The sequence below is a fragment of the Hemitrygon akajei genome, chromosome 12 (genome assembly GCF_048418815.1).
Source record: "Hemitrygon akajei chromosome 12, sHemAka1.3, whole genome shotgun sequence".
Lineage (NCBI taxonomy): Eukaryota > Metazoa > Chordata > Chondrichthyes > Myliobatiformes > Dasyatidae > Hemitrygon > Hemitrygon akajei.
In genome coordinates, this window is record NC_133135.1 from 50,883,508 (window position 1) to 50,899,239 (window position 15,732).

Genomic DNA, 15,732 nt, shown 5'->3' on the forward strand with positions numbered 1-15,732 from the left:
TTAGTTTCCATAAGGTATTTAATAAGGGTGCTGTATTGTAAACTTTACATGGAAACGTTCATGATGTAGGCCATAACATACTGGCATGGACAGAAGTTTGGCTGGCAAACAGGAAACTAAGTGTAGGCATAAATGGGTCTTGCTTTGGTTGGCAAAATATAATGTGTGATGTGCCACCGGGATCTGAGCTGGGCCTTAACTTTTTACAATTCATTAAAGTGACATGGAAGAAGATGCCAATGATGAAGTTGTTAAATTTGCTCAATACAGAGAGATGGGTAAAAAACAAAGTTTTAAGATGACATAAAGAGGACATGCCCTGTTCTATTGTTACCATCAGGAAGGAGGTACAGAAGTCTGAAGGCACACACTTAACGATTCAAGAATTGCTTCTTCCCCCTCTGCCATCTAACTTCTGAATGGACATGAACCCATAAACACTACTTCACTACTTTTAAATTTTTTTTATTTTTGCACTACTTAATTAATTTAACTATTTAATATATACACATACCTACTGTAATTCAGTTTTTTTCCCTATTATTATTTATTGCTTTCTACTGCTGCCGCAAAGACAACAAATTTCACGACATATGCCAGTGATATTAAACCTGATTTGGATTCTGATACAACTGCTAACATTAGGAGGAGGTATATTAAATATGGATTATAGGTTTTAATGGATGAAATCACCTTTAAAAGTGTTTAAATTATTGGTCTAGATGAGATGTATCGCAGGATATTAAAGAAACAAGGGAGTAATTTGCCAAAGCTCTTTTTAAACATCCCTAACTATGTGAGTGGTGTTAAAGCATTGGTAGACTGCTGACGTGTACTATTGTTTAAAAAGGAAGGAAAAATAATTATAAGCCAGTTACTGAAACTTCAGCGAACTCTGAAAATCCAGAGGGGGTGAGAAACTAGCGTTGTGGAGGAAGCTACACTGGGAGCACCGGATACCATAGGTGACCTTGACAGACTCACAGGTAAAGGGTTGCCTCACCTGGAAGGACTGTTTGGAGTCCTGAATAATGGTGAGTGAAGAGCTGTAGAGGTAGGTGTAGCACTTGTATCCCCTCAGCGATAAGTTCCAGGACGGAGATCAGTGGGTAGGAAGAAGTGGACAAAGGAGTCAACATTGGCGAGACCTGATTTAGATTCATTGAGCATCTTTGCTCCATCTGCTACAAAAGGCAGGATTTCCTGGTGGCCACCCACTTCAATTCCAAAATGTTGATCCATGGCCTCCTCTATTGGCACAATCAGACCACTCTCAGGTTGGAAGAGCAACACCTCATATTCTGTCTGGATAGTCTTTTCCAGTCCTGATAAAGTGTTATGGCCTAAAATGACAACATAGATTCTACCTGACCTGCTGATTCCTCCAACATTTTGGGTGTGTTCCTGTTTAATCCAGGCAACATCCTGGTGAATCTCTTTTGCATCCTCTACAAACTCTTCGCATTCTTTCTGCAGCAAACAGCAATGCACAAGACTCCAAAATTTTGGCCTAATCTGAGTCTTATACAGCTGCAACATGACTTCCCTACTTTTATATTCAATGCTGCAAGCTATGAGGACAGTAGATCACATGCCCTCTTTACCATCCTATGCACTTGTGTTGCCACTACAGACTTGCACTCGAAGATTCCTCTGCACATCAACGCTCTTAAGGATCCTGCCATTTCATATATACTTTCCTTTTACATTTGACCTCTCAAAGAGGACACCTTGCATTTGTCCAGGTTAAGCTCCATCTGCCATATTCCTCCGCCCACATTTCTAACGGTTGATATCCTGTGAATCCTTTTGACAAACATCCTCATTCTCCACCACTTTGCCCCTTCTTGTGTCGTGTGCATTTTCATTCAAATTATTTATATCGTGAACAGCACTGATCCTTACACAAGACCTCCAGTCAGAATAACAACCCTCCACCACTACCCTCTGTCTTCTATAGCAAAAGCAATTCTAAACCGATTCTATCAAGTCACCATGGATCCTATATGCATTCATTTTCTGAATCAGCCTACCATGAAGGGCTTTATTAAAAGTTTTACCAAAGTCAATGTATACACCATCTATCACTCTCCCCTCATCAATTATCTTTGACACCTCTTCAAAGACTCAAACATTTGTAAAACATGGCTTACCCCATACAAGCCCATGATGGCTATTCCTATTAAGCCTATGTTTTTCAAGATGTGAGTAAAACCTATCCCTGGGAATCTCCACTAGTAATTTCCCTGCCACTGATATAAAGCTCACCAGCCTACAATTTCCCATTTTGTATCTACTGCCCTTCTTAAAGAAAGGAATAATATTCTAGTTGTTCTCTAGTCCTCTAGGGCTTGCCTGTGGCTAAAGAGGATTTTGATATCCCTGTCAAGGCCCCAGCAATCTCCTCCCTTGACACTCTCCTTAACCTGGAATAGATTTCATCACACCCTGGGCACTTTATCCATTTAAATGTTTTAGAAGAGCTTAAATGTCTCATTTGTGACTCCAACATGCCCTAGAATAACAGCATATCCACCAGTGATCTCATTAACTATAATGTTTCTTCTCCTTGTAAAAACGGAAATGAGGTACTCTTTGTGCCTTGCACACTTTCTTTCACTCCAGGCTTAAATTCCCACCCTTAGTTTTGTACTTCAGTATAGTACTCATACAGTAATGTTTGAAAGTTTTCAGTGATATTATATACTTTTATGACAAAATTACAACATGTGATGCCCTAGAGCTATAAAAGACCTTGTCAACAGGGTTCCCAACCTTTTTTATGTCACGGACCCCTACCATTAACCAAGAGGTCTGTGGACCCGAAGTTGGGAAGCCCTGGTCTACAGTAACCCACTCAGTAAAATCCAGGTTTATATGAATTATCATGAGAGGTTCTACAAAACACCAAATGGAAATGATTCTCCCAGAAATCAAAAGTTATTTATGTAAATGAATTAGACACTTCTCTCATTACCTATATATATTGCAGATTCCTCTGCGATTACTTGCAAGATTTTACCCAATTTAATCTGTAAATTCTGATCTCTGTGGCCACTGTCTTCCATCTTAAAAAAGACCATAAAACCATAAGATATAGGAGCAGAATTATGTAATTTGGCCCATTGAATCTGCTCTGCCATTTCATCATGGCTGATCTATTTTCCCTGTCAGTCCCAATCTCCTGCCTTCTCCCTGTATTCCTTCAAGCTCTTCAAACTCAGTACCAGTTTTGTGAACCTCCTTTGAACCCTCTCTAATGTCAGTACATCCTTTCTTGGATAAGGGGCTTAAAAGTGCTTTCAATACTCTAAATGAGGCCTCATCAGTGCCTTATAAAGCCTCAGCATTAGATCCTTGCTTTAATATCCTAGTCCTTTCGAAATGAATGCTAATATCGTATTTGCTTTCCTCACCACTGACTCAACCTGCAGGTTAACCCTTAGGGAATCCTGCACAAGGATTCCCAAGATCCTTTGCACTTCAGATTTTTAAATTTACTCTCCACTTACAAAATAGTCTAACCTTTTATTTCTTCAACCAAGTACATGACCATACACTTCCCAACACTGTATTCCATCTGCCACTTCTTCACCCTTTCTCCTGATCTCTCTAAGTCCTTCTGTAGCCTATTTCCTCAAAACTATCTGCCTCTCTACCTACCTTCATATTGCCCATAAATTTGACAGTCCCAACACAAACCCTTGTGGAACACCACTAGTCTCTGGCAGCTGACCAGAAAAGGCTCCCTTTATTCTAACTCTTTGCCACCTGAAAATCAGTCATTGCTTTTTCCATGCTAGTATCTTTCCTGTAATACCATGTGCTCTTAACCTGTTAAGCAGCCTCTTGTGTAGCACTTTGTCAAAGGCCTTCTGAAAATCCAAATACACAACTTCCACCAATTCTCCTTTGTCTATTCTGCTAGTTATTTCTTCAAGGAATTCCAACAAATGTGCAGGCTAGATTTTCCCCAAAGGTAACTATGCTGACTACAGCCTATTTTATCCTGTGCCTCCAGGTACTTCGAAATGATATCCTTAACAATCGACTCCAACATCTTACCGACCACTAAGGTCAAACTAACTGGCCTACAGTTTCCTTTATTCTGCCTCTCCCTCTTCTTGAAGAGTGAAGTGACATTAGCAATTTTCCATTCCACTGGAAACATGACAGAATCAATTGATTCCTGAAAGATCAATACTACTAACTCCACAATCTCTTCAGCCACCTCTTTCAGAACTCTGGGGTGTACACCATCTCGTCCAGTTAACTTACCTATCTTCACACCCTTCAGTTTCCTAAGAACCTCTTCTTTAGTAATGGCAAATGCACTCACTTCTGCCCTGATACTCTCGAACTTCTGCCATATTGCTAGTGTCTTCCATAATGAACAGTGATGCAATTCTGCCATTTCCTTGTCCCCCATTACTACCTCGCCAGCATCATTTTCCAGTGGTCCGATACCCACTTTCGACTCTCTTTAACACTTTATGTATCGGAAGAAACTTTTGGTGACCTCTTTAATATTAGTGGCTAGCTTATCTTCGCTTTCTAGTTTTTCCATCTTAATTAATTTTTCAGTTGCCTTCTGTTGGGTTTTTTAAAAGCTTCCCAATCCTCTAACTTCCCACTGTTCTTTGCTCTATTATATACCTTCACTTTGGCTTTTATGTTGGCTTTGACTTCTTTTGTTAGCCACAGTTGTGTCATCTTGTCGATAGAAGACTTCTTCCTCTTTGGGATGTATATATCTTGCGCCTTCTAAATTGCTTCCAGAAATTGCATCCACTGCTGCTCTGCTGTCATTCCTGCCAGTGTTCTTTTTGAGTCAGTTTTAGCCAGCACCTCTCTCATGCCTCTGTAATTCCCTTTACTCTAATGTAATACTAATATATTTGACTTCAGCTTCTCCTTCCCAAATTGCAGGGTGACTTTGATCATAGAATCAGAATCAGAATCAGGTTTATTATCACTGGCATGTGCTGTGAAACTTGTTAAATTAGCAGCAGCAGTTCAATGCAATACATAACATAGAAGAAAAATAAATAAATAAATCATAGTATGCGTATATTGAATAGACTAAAAATCGTGCAAAAAACAGAATATATATTAAAAAAGTGAGGTCCTGGGTACTTTGTAGGCTAGTACCCAAGATGGAGCCAACTAAATTTGCAACCCTCTGAAGCTTCTTTCAGACCTGTGCAGTAGTACATACCATACCCTCCATAGCAGACAGTGATGCAGCCTGTCAGAATGCTCTCCACGGTACATCTATAGAAGTTTTTGAGTGTATTTGTTGACATACCAAATCTCTTCGAACTCCTAATGAAGTATAGTCACTGTCTTGCCTTCTTTATATCTGCATCGATATGTTGGGACCAGGTTAGGTTCTCAGAGACCTTGACACCCAGGAACTTGAAGCTGCTCACTCTCTACAATTCTGATCCCTCTATGAGGATTGGTATGTGTTCCTTCATCTTACCCTTCCTGAAGTCCATAATCAGCTCTCTTGTCTTACTGACATTGAGTGCCAGGTTGTTGCTGCGACATCACTCCACTAATTGGCATATTTTGCTCCTGTACACCCTCTTGTCACGATCTGAGATTCTACCAACAATGGTTGTATCATCAGCAGATTTATAGATGGTATTTGAGCTATACCTAACCATGCAGTCATGACTATAGAGCGAGAAGACTAGTGAGCTAATTGAACATCCCTGAGGTGCACCAGTGCAGATTGTCAGCAAGGAGGATATGTTATCACCAATCCACACAGATTGTGGTCTTCCAGTCAGGTAGTTAACATTATGATCATTTCTACTAAGGGTTCCGTTACTATAAGCCCTCATCAATTCCGGTTCATTGCATAGCACCCAATGCAGAATAGCTGATCTCCTAATGGGCTCATCCACAAGCTGCTCTAAAATGCTATCTCATAGGCATTCTAGAAACTCCCCCTCTTGGAATCCAGCACCAACCTGATTTTCCCAATCTACCTGCATATTGAAATCCCCTATGACTAATTGTAACATTGCCCTTTTGGCATGCATTTTCTATCTCCTGTTGTAATGTGTAGACTATATATATCTCCCATCAACAATTCAACACCTTCCAATCCTATGTCACCTCTTTCTAATGATTTGATTTCTTTTTTTTTACCAATAGAGCGACACCTCCCCCTCTGCCCACCTGACTCTCTGTTTGATACAATGTGTATCCTTGGATGTTAAGTTTCCCGCTGTAATCTTCTTTCAGCCATGATTCAGTAATACCAATACAGTAATGTCAACTTGTAACTGTGCTACAAGTTCATCTACCTTATTCCATAGACTGCATGCATTCAAATATAACACCTTCAATTTTGTATTGACCTTTTACAATTTTGTTGCCATTTACATTACAACTTATCCTGTTGACTGCAATTTTGTCCTATCATCAAACTCTCCTCACTGCCACTCTCACTACACAATGACAGTTTTTGTAAACCAACTACCCCAACCTCAGCACTATCACTGATTTCCAACACCCTGCCAAATTAGTTTAAACCCTCCTGTCAACCCGAGCAAACTTGCCTGCAAGGATATTGGTCCCACTCGGATTCTGGTGTAACCCATACCTTGTGTTCAGTTTGTACCTTCCCCAGAAGAAATCTCAATGAGGCATTGATCATGCAGATAGTCAGAGGCTTTTCCCCAGGGCTGAAATGGCTGTCACAAGAGGGCACAAGTTTAAGGGGCTTGGGAGTAGGTACAAAGGAGATGGCAGGGGTAAGTTTTTTAATGCAGAGAGTGGTGAGTGAGCGGAATGGGCTGCCAGCAAAGGTGGTGGAGGCAGATACGATAGGGTCTTTTAAGAGATTTTGGATAGGTACATGGAGCTTAGAAAAATAGAGGGCTATGGGTAACCCTATTAATTTCTAAGGTAGGGACATGTTCGGCACAGCAGTATGGGCCGAAGGGCCTGAATTGTGCTGTAGGTTTTCTATGTTTTTATGTTTCTAAATCTGAACCTCCGTCCCCTACACCAGTTCCTCAACCATGCATTCATCTTTCATATCATCCTACTCTTACCCTCATGGGATGTGGCATAGGCAGCAATCCAGATATTATTACCTTGGAGGTCCTGTTTATCAGCTTTCTACCTAGCTCCATAATATCTCTCTTTAGGACCTCCAACCTTTTCTACCTCTGTCATTGGTGCTAATTTGTACCAAGATGCCTGGCTACTCACCCTCCCCTTTTGAATGCTGTAGACCCAATCCGAGACATCCCTGACCCTGGCACCTGGGAGGCAACATACCTTCCAGGTCTCTATTGCATCCACAGAATCTCACCTCTGTTAAGCATTCCTCAAGAATCTTCTTAACTTAGTAAAAAGATTTTTGGAAACAATTTAGCTTCTGAAATATTAGTCTATATAAAAATTCGTTATTCATATCAGCAGTTGCCACAATTGTGTAGATTCTCTGTGACAATATATCGTGTTGTTTTATTGAAAATTTGCAAGAGGGGTAAAAGTGCTGGAGATTGCCAAGGCAGAGACTGTCAAGAACCAAGTTTGTTAAATGGTACAACAATCACTTTCATTCACTGAAACACTCTACCACCAAGTTTTTTTTTAACAGCTTTGTTCTGTTGAAAGGATGTAACCCTATAATTTAAGCCGTTCATTCACCACATTAAAAATGAGCTGCTGCTAAAGAGATAAAAAGATCTAAAGTGAATGGCACAACAACAACTTCCAATAAGTTAAATATTAAATACTAATTCTAAAAGTTTTGCTAAATAAAAGCACAGCTGTTAGTGAGCTTTCAAACTATTCAGATTTACAGCTGCCACAGAAAGACGGGCCACAGGACTTACATTTGGACAGTTCAGTGGCAAAAGGAGTTATGTGCAGATTAAACCGAATGCATTCTAAAATTACAGATTCTGCGAAAAAAAAGCTGTATTTTTTGATAGGTGTATTATATATATTTAACAGGTCAATTTGCTGGATTCAGACAGAGCAACCCGATGTCAACTCATCAAAGGAAACACAAGAGACTGCAGATGCCAAAAGCTGAAGCAATTAGCAAGACACTGGAGGAATTAAATGATCAGGTAGAATCTGTGTAGCAAAATGGACAGTTGGCATTTTGAGCTGAGACCCTTTATGGGGACTGGAAAAGGGCAACATAGCTTTGTTCTTGGAAAATAAGGTAAAAGTTGATCTGATTTTTCAGCTCTGAGCACTCAATAGATTTCCAATTTTCTTAATGTGATACTGTTTGGAAGAGCCAAAATACTACTGTGGAGTATTTAGAAGCAAGTATTCTTTTCATCATTTTTTTATCCATTATCCAAAATCTGCAGTAGAATTATTAAGCACTCTTAATTGCAGCTGATTCCTTGCATCTATCATTATGTTTATTTTATAGCATAGTCAGGAGATAGATAACGTGCACTTATTATTGCCAAAAAAAATACCACTTAGAATTGAAGAAGTATTGTGGAATTTTACAAGATCAGGAGCAACCCTGTTTAAACCTGTTACTGATCATTATACTGTCTGGCAACTTTAATTTACACTGGTGAGATTAGAAACAAAATTTATTGCTGACTCAAAGGAAATGACCAAGTTAATAAAATGTCAATGAAGAAAATATTGCACAAATATTGTCTCACAAAGCAAAGACTTAAGCAATTTGTCTTAGTATAGCCTACAATTCAAACATTATGTCACTAATCATTATAATCTTCATCAACACTTAAACTAAACTAACAATATTTTATAAGAATTTCAGTTTCCTTACACCAGGAATGTTTATTTTGGAATTACTAATTTCATAACAGCTAGGACATGTTACATAATCATCATCATTATGTGCCATGTCCTATGATGTAGGTGATCATGGTCTATCCATGATCATGATTATTTTTGGCAAATTTTTCTGCACAGGTAGTTTGCCATTGCCTTCTTCTGGGCAGTGCCTTTACAAGACGGGTGAGCCCAGCCAAAATCAATACTCTTCAGAGATTGTCTGCCTGGCATCAGTGGTCGCACAACCAGGACTTGTGATATGTACCCGCTGTTCACACGACCATCCACTCCCATGGCTTCATGAGACTCTGATCAGTGGGCTAAGCAGGTGTTACATCTTGCCCAAGGGTGACCTGCAGGCTAGCAGAGGAAAGGAACACCTTACACCTCCTTTGGTAAAGACATATCTCCACCCCACCACCTTAATGTAATTATAACAATTTATATTTCCAGTTCATTTATTGGAAATAATAAAGAGTTGGGACACCAATAATCCAATAATTATGATGATTGCAATGGAACAGAAGAGCCTCAATCTTCATTGAAACACTCTACCAACAAGATTTTTTTACAGCTTTCTTCTGTTGGAAGGATGGAACCGTACAATTTAAACAGTTCACCCACCACAATAAAAATGAACAGTTGCTAAGGAGAAAAAAACACTTAAAGTGTATGGCTCACATCAAATTAGAAAATCAACAAACTTTGTAGAAAAGAAGACCTGCGAGTATAGCAGTTTACAGTTAAAACAATAAAAAGCTCTGGGGTGTTCAGCTCAAGGTCCTGGACAATTTTTATCCCTCAGCTAATATCCCTGAAACAGATTAGCTGGTTATATTCATATTGCTGCTTGTGAAACCTCTATAAAACAAAATGGTTGCCACATCTCTAAAGGACGTTGACTTACGCAAGGCAATATACCAATGTAAGTCATTTTTTAAAGGAGAATCAAGTCAAGTCACTTTTAGTATCATTTCGACCATAACTGCTGGTACAGTACATAGTAAAAATGAGACAACGTTTTTCAGGACCATGGTGTTACATGACACAGTACAAAAATAGACTGAACTACTGAATATTGATAAATGTACGTTTATCAGGTACATACCTATGGGCAAGGGATGGATACCCCAAGATCAAAACCTGTGCTTCGTGGATATGCAGTTGAGGTACTGTAGCTGAGAGGATGAAAAGTGCATTTATAAATTCAGCTGAAGTCAGCTAAGATTTTAGGGCACTTCCACACAATTGTTGCAAGAAGTTGTAGCAGCATCTGCAGATATCAATGATAGAGTATGGCGGAAATTACCTGTTGAGAATGGGGTACTAATTCCCTGGAAAATGACCCTTTGTCCATAAATGACAATGACTGGAGTGTCTAATATCATCGTTCTTCAGGAATTCACATATTGTTCAGATACCTTTGGACTAATTGACCCTGATCTTTCAAGAAATGAAGTCCTTACAGCTATTAATTGTTTCCCAAACCAAGTTATGTTTACTTTGTATATAAAGGACAGTGGATATCCATTGATGAATATAGGGCATCCATTTTGCTGCTTAACATCATTTTGACATCTATTTTACTCTTTCCAACAACTTAAATGGCATTTTGACTTCAGGAAACACAACTACAGCTGGGACCCAAAGTATATACAACCATCCAAATTGGGATCAGGCACAAACCCCGCAGTCTGCTCTACCATTCAAGAAGATCATATTGTATTTGTACCTACCTCATAATCATTCAACCCCTTTCTTATTCAAAATTTATCTACTTCTGCCTTAAAATGTTCATACTCTGCTTCCATTGTCCTTTGAAGAACAGTGTTCCAAAGACCAATAATACTTAAGAGGAAAAATAGGCCTGTCTTTCATCCAGTCAAGATCTTTCAGGACCTGATATCTTTCAGCTAAAACCCTTCTCACACTATTAAGCTCCAGTGCTTATATACTTACCCTGCCCAATCTTTCTTCAGAAAAGGAAGCCATTCAAAAAGCATTGGCATGGGAAGTTTCATCATCAAAGCAGCTACAACAGAGTCATAGAAACTATATAGAGTAAATGCCTAAATGCAGGATGGGAGAAAATACAGCCTTGTAAGTTTTTAGCCATGATTTTCCCTCTACAGAACCAGCAATCACGCTTGCTGCACTTCCTGCACTCCGTTCTCACCTATTCTCTCCTTATCTGCATTTAGATTAGATTAGATGAGATTTAACTTTATTGTCATTGTCCTGAGTACAGATACAAAGCCAATGAAATGCAGTTAGCATCTAACCAGAAATGCAAAGAATAGTGTTATTTACAAAATAACTGTGAATAAAAAGTAAGTGCTACAGCATACAAATATAAAAGTACTGAGACAGTACAATATGGGTGCGATACTGCTTAGCGCTGTGATGTGAGGTTCAGCAGGGTCACAGCCTCAGGGAAGAAGCTCTTCCTGAACCTGCTGGTGCGGGAGCAGAGGCTCCTGTAGCGCCTAACGGATGGGAGGAGAGTAAAAAGTCCATGGTTAGGGTGAGATGCATCCTTGATAATGCTTTTCTCCCTGCCCAGGCAGTGTTTATGGTAGACGTTCTCAATTGTGGGCAATTGGGTGCCGATAATCCACTAGGAAGTTTTCACCACTTGCTGGAGTGCTTTGCAGTCCAATATGGGACAATTGCCATACCACACTGAGATGCAGTTGGTGAGTATGCTCTCAATGTTACAGTGGTAAAAGTCTGTCAGTATCCTGGGACAGAGCTGAGCTTTCTCGATGCTCCGCTGGAAATAAAGGCGCTGTTGCACCTTTTTGATCAGGATGGAGGAGTTAAGGGACCAGGTGATATCATTGGAAATGAGGACACCAAGGAATTTGAAGCTTGATACATGCTCCACTACAGCTCCATTGATGTAGATGGGAACTTAGCACATACAAATATTAAAAAAGAAACAGGAGTAGGCCTTTCGGTCCTTTCAGCTTCTTCTGACATTGTGATCATGGTAGATTCTCTATCACAGAGATTCCTTTTGTTCCCTTTGCAACATTAAACATGATTGCTTTCTCACTTTATTTCAGATTTCATATAATCCTGCTAATAATATTCACAAGTAATAACTTATTGCTTCAGAATCCTACATAAGCAAAATGTATGAAGGTTCAAGCTTCTCAGAAATGTTAAGTACATAAAATGAAAATTCATGCCTGCACTTTATAAAATAATTCAACTGGAGTACAAAACTGAATATGCATTTCATTGTCCCTGAACTTTAATACTGAATGATTCTCATACAAAATAACATGTCTGTTAACTGCAGGTCAGCTGAGTACTTACTGTTATGCCCGCAGCCCCCTCCTTTGTGAGAATCGCAAGATCACTATTGGGTTGGGTCAGGGGACCCAGGAAATGAGACAGAGACGTGCAGAATGCCTCGTTCCCCGGCGATGTAAAGTCACGAGACATGGCCATTGTCTCTTGGAGACACATTTGTGGATTGAGATCCTATGCTACATGAGAGCCCTCGGGCAAAGCGGGCTGGGTGAAGGGGAGAGATTGCATCATCCCCCAACCTGATTGACATCTACGACCCTGCAAGTCAGGATAAAAGAGGGGCTGTAGGAACGGCCCCTTAGACACACCAGAAGAAACGCTAGCGATCCCGTAATAGCGGGAAGCCATTTGAAGGAAGCCACGTGCGTTCAGTTCCATTGCCTGGAACTGGTGGCGGGTACCACGGACAACGGCTTTGAACTAACAACGGGGAACCAACTCCCCTGACTCAACGGATTGGCCTCATAAAAGACCCGGGCAAGTTTAAAACCGTCTCTCTTAAACCCAAAGAGCTGCAGCTTGAATGACAGTGACTTTTATTTTTCCATCGGACAATACAGTATCCCCTAAACAACGATAGAGCTATTTCTTATTGATTATTATTATTATACCCGCGCTTTTAGATTGAGTATTGACGACGTATATTATCTGAATGTTTGTATTAATCTTATTTTTGTGCCCCTTTATCAATAAAGACTTTTTAAAATAGTACCATCAGACTTCAACAGACCGCTCTATCTTTGTTGGTAAGTGACCCAGTTACGGGGTACGTAACATTACAGCAAAAAAAATGTACCAATCTAAAGTTACACCATGGAATAGATATTCCAGCATGACTATTCCAGAATTCCTTGAAAGCAAAAAAATCACAACTGTAAAAGCATAATATTTTACCGCAATATTTTCCCAATTGGAGAATATTATTATTTGGGACAGTCAATGTGCGCTCTAGACTACCATGGATTTTATCTCAGCTAAATATCCATTAAGTTCTGAAATTAATTTTCCAAGTAGAATTGTAAACTTATGAGTGCGAATATTCTTCTATACCAAAATTAAAACCAATGTGTACTAAATCATGATTCAGAGCAACAGCTATTTATTAAACTCTTAATTGAGATTAGTTGTATACATAGTAGTACTGTATAAAATTTAAACCTTTAATGTCATTAGCCTAATTGCTTGATACGAAAAAGACAATAGCAAGTCCTGCAAAATCTATAATTCTGGCACATGAACTTGAAAAGGCAATGACTATCAGGAGTATAATAACATAAGAACGTGAGGCCGAATGAAGCCTCGCAGTCATTGAATTTGCATTGATATATAATTATAAAATTAAGACTTTGATTATTGACTTCAACTCCACTCCACTGGCTAATCCTAATTACACCTAATTTCTTTATAGTTCAAATGTCCACCTATCTTGAACTTGAAAACATTCAAGGAATGAACATACAGTCGGCCCTCCTTATCCGCGGATTCCACATGCGCAGATTCAACCAACTGCGGATCGAGAAAACCCGGAAGTTCTCTCTCTAGCACTCATTGTTTGAGCATCTACAGACTTTTTTTCTTGTCATTATGCCCTAAACAATACAGTATAACAACTATTTACATAGCAGTTACATTGTATTATGTACTATAAGTAATCTAGAGATGATTTAAAGTACAGGCCGTCTTTAGGTCGGATTTGCACGTAAGTCAGAACAGGTACATCCGGTATTATTTAGAGTCAGTTAGTCAAACGTTTGTCTTAGTATATAGTATACATCTTACCTTTCTATGCATATAAAATGCTTAAGAAACATATGAATTTCAATAATTAAACCACTGCATTGCTTAGTAATAATTGTAGCTTTCATCAGGGCAGGGCCTTTCACATGCTCCGTTATTCTCACTTTATCCTTTACAATTGTTCCGATCGTTGACCAACTGTAGCCTAATGCTTTTCCAATGACCGATGGCATTTCACCTCTTTCTGATCGCTTTATTATTTCCACTTTATTTTCAATCGTGATTGTTTTCCGTCAATGGAATAGAATCACTGTGGATTCAGCAGCAGCGGCGGGCGGCAGGTCTGAGCTCCCCAGGTCCTAAAGTCCACCTGCATTGAGCCAGGTTAAATAAGGTTCGGAGCTCCCCGGGTCCTAAAGTCCACCCGCACTGAGACAGGTAAATAAGGGACTTGAGCATCCATGTTTTTTGGTATCCACGGGGGATCCTGGAACCAATCCCCCGCGGATAAGGAGGGCCGACTGTACATCTATATCTCTCGAGGATACAGCATCTCAAAGATTTACAATGTTGTGACAGAAGAAATTCTTCTTTATCTTAATCTTAAATTGGATCCCTTAATCCTGAAATTTATCTAATTTTTGATTCCCCCAATTGAGAGAATATCAAACAGCATCTGGCTGTTACGACACATGTCCACCCTTGCCAGTCTGCAGGATTTAGATGCTCTAACACTCCGGAATATGGATAGCAGACTCGCCCCGTTAACTGTTGGCCATGTTTTGGCACCCGCTTTTTAATATTTAATTAACCTGAACTGAGGTTCAGTGCTCAATCATCAGCTCAACTTTGGATTCTCATCTAGTGTCCAGTTTAGAACCCGGTCTTCATTTCAGTCTCGTATCTTGACTCAATTCTGGTTTCAGATACTCCAGCACTTGGGTACTAACTAACCTCAGCTAAGTCTCTTGCCACCCAGGGATGATTTCCAATATTAGATAAAGTATTCCAAGTGTGGTATAGCAGAAGTCCTCAGCAGTTTTAGCAAGACTTTTGCCCATATCTCTCCACAATAAAGGCCAATATTTTATTTGTTTTCCTAATTACTTGTTTTACCTGCATTCTATCTTTCAGTGTTCTAGGCCAAGGAATATGTGAAGAAAAAAAGGATCAAGTCCTCTGCAGTCAGAAACAGTGGAAATTATAATAGGGATGAAAAAAAACTGGTTAAAGAATTAAACATTTCACAAAAAAAGGATATGAATAGCTACCTAAATATATTAGGAAATCAGGGCTTGGTGACAGGCAGGAACCAAAATAAAGAGGAGAACTAAAGAAAAAGTGCTGGGAATAACACCTGGATTTAAGGCTGACAGATCATCAGATCTGATCATCTGCATCCAGCTGAACTATGAAGTGGATCTGGAAATAATACATGCAATTGTGGTCATCTTCCAAACATCTGTGGAACAGTACTTGTAGACTGTAGAGTGGCAAAGGCAAATCTACTACTTAAAGCAAAGATAGTGTGCAGTCATATTGTGAGGAAGGGCAGGCAGATGATAGGATAAAATTGCAGCCAGCAGGGTGAGTATCAGTGCATTAGGGATGCAGGATCAAAAAGGGTAGCAAATACACTGTCACTCAATGCACAGAATATAAGAAATAAGGCGGATGACCTTATTGCACTATTACAGATTGTCAGGTATGATACTGTGGCCATCACTGAATCATGGATGAAGGATAGTTGTAGCTAGGAGCTGAATGTCCCAAGTTACACATTGTATCGGAAGGATTGGAAGGTAGGCAGAGGGAGTGGCATGGCTCTACTGGTAAAGAATGGCATCAAATCAGTAGAAAGATGTGACA

At 39.6% G+C, this 15,732-nt stretch overlaps 1 protein-coding gene and 1 long non-coding RNA gene across 8 annotated transcripts in view; one reads left to right on the forward strand and one right to left on the reverse strand.

Moving 5' to 3' along the window:
* Positions 1 to 15,732, reverse strand: part of fggy (FGGY carbohydrate kinase domain containing) — a 311,433-nt gene that overhangs the window by 177,186 nt on the left and 118,515 nt on the right. The gene's annotated exons all lie outside the window — the stretch shown is intronic.
* Positions 1 to 15,732, forward strand: part of LOC140737001 (uncharacterized) — a 63,161-nt gene that overhangs the window by 4,693 nt on the left and 42,736 nt on the right. For both annotated transcript variants that reach the window (XR_012101047.1, XR_012101046.1), the window contains exon 2: positions 7,987 to 8,105. This is a non-coding gene — a long non-coding RNA (uncharacterized lncRNA). The remainder of the gene's footprint in view (positions 1 to 7,986; positions 8,106 to 15,732) is intronic.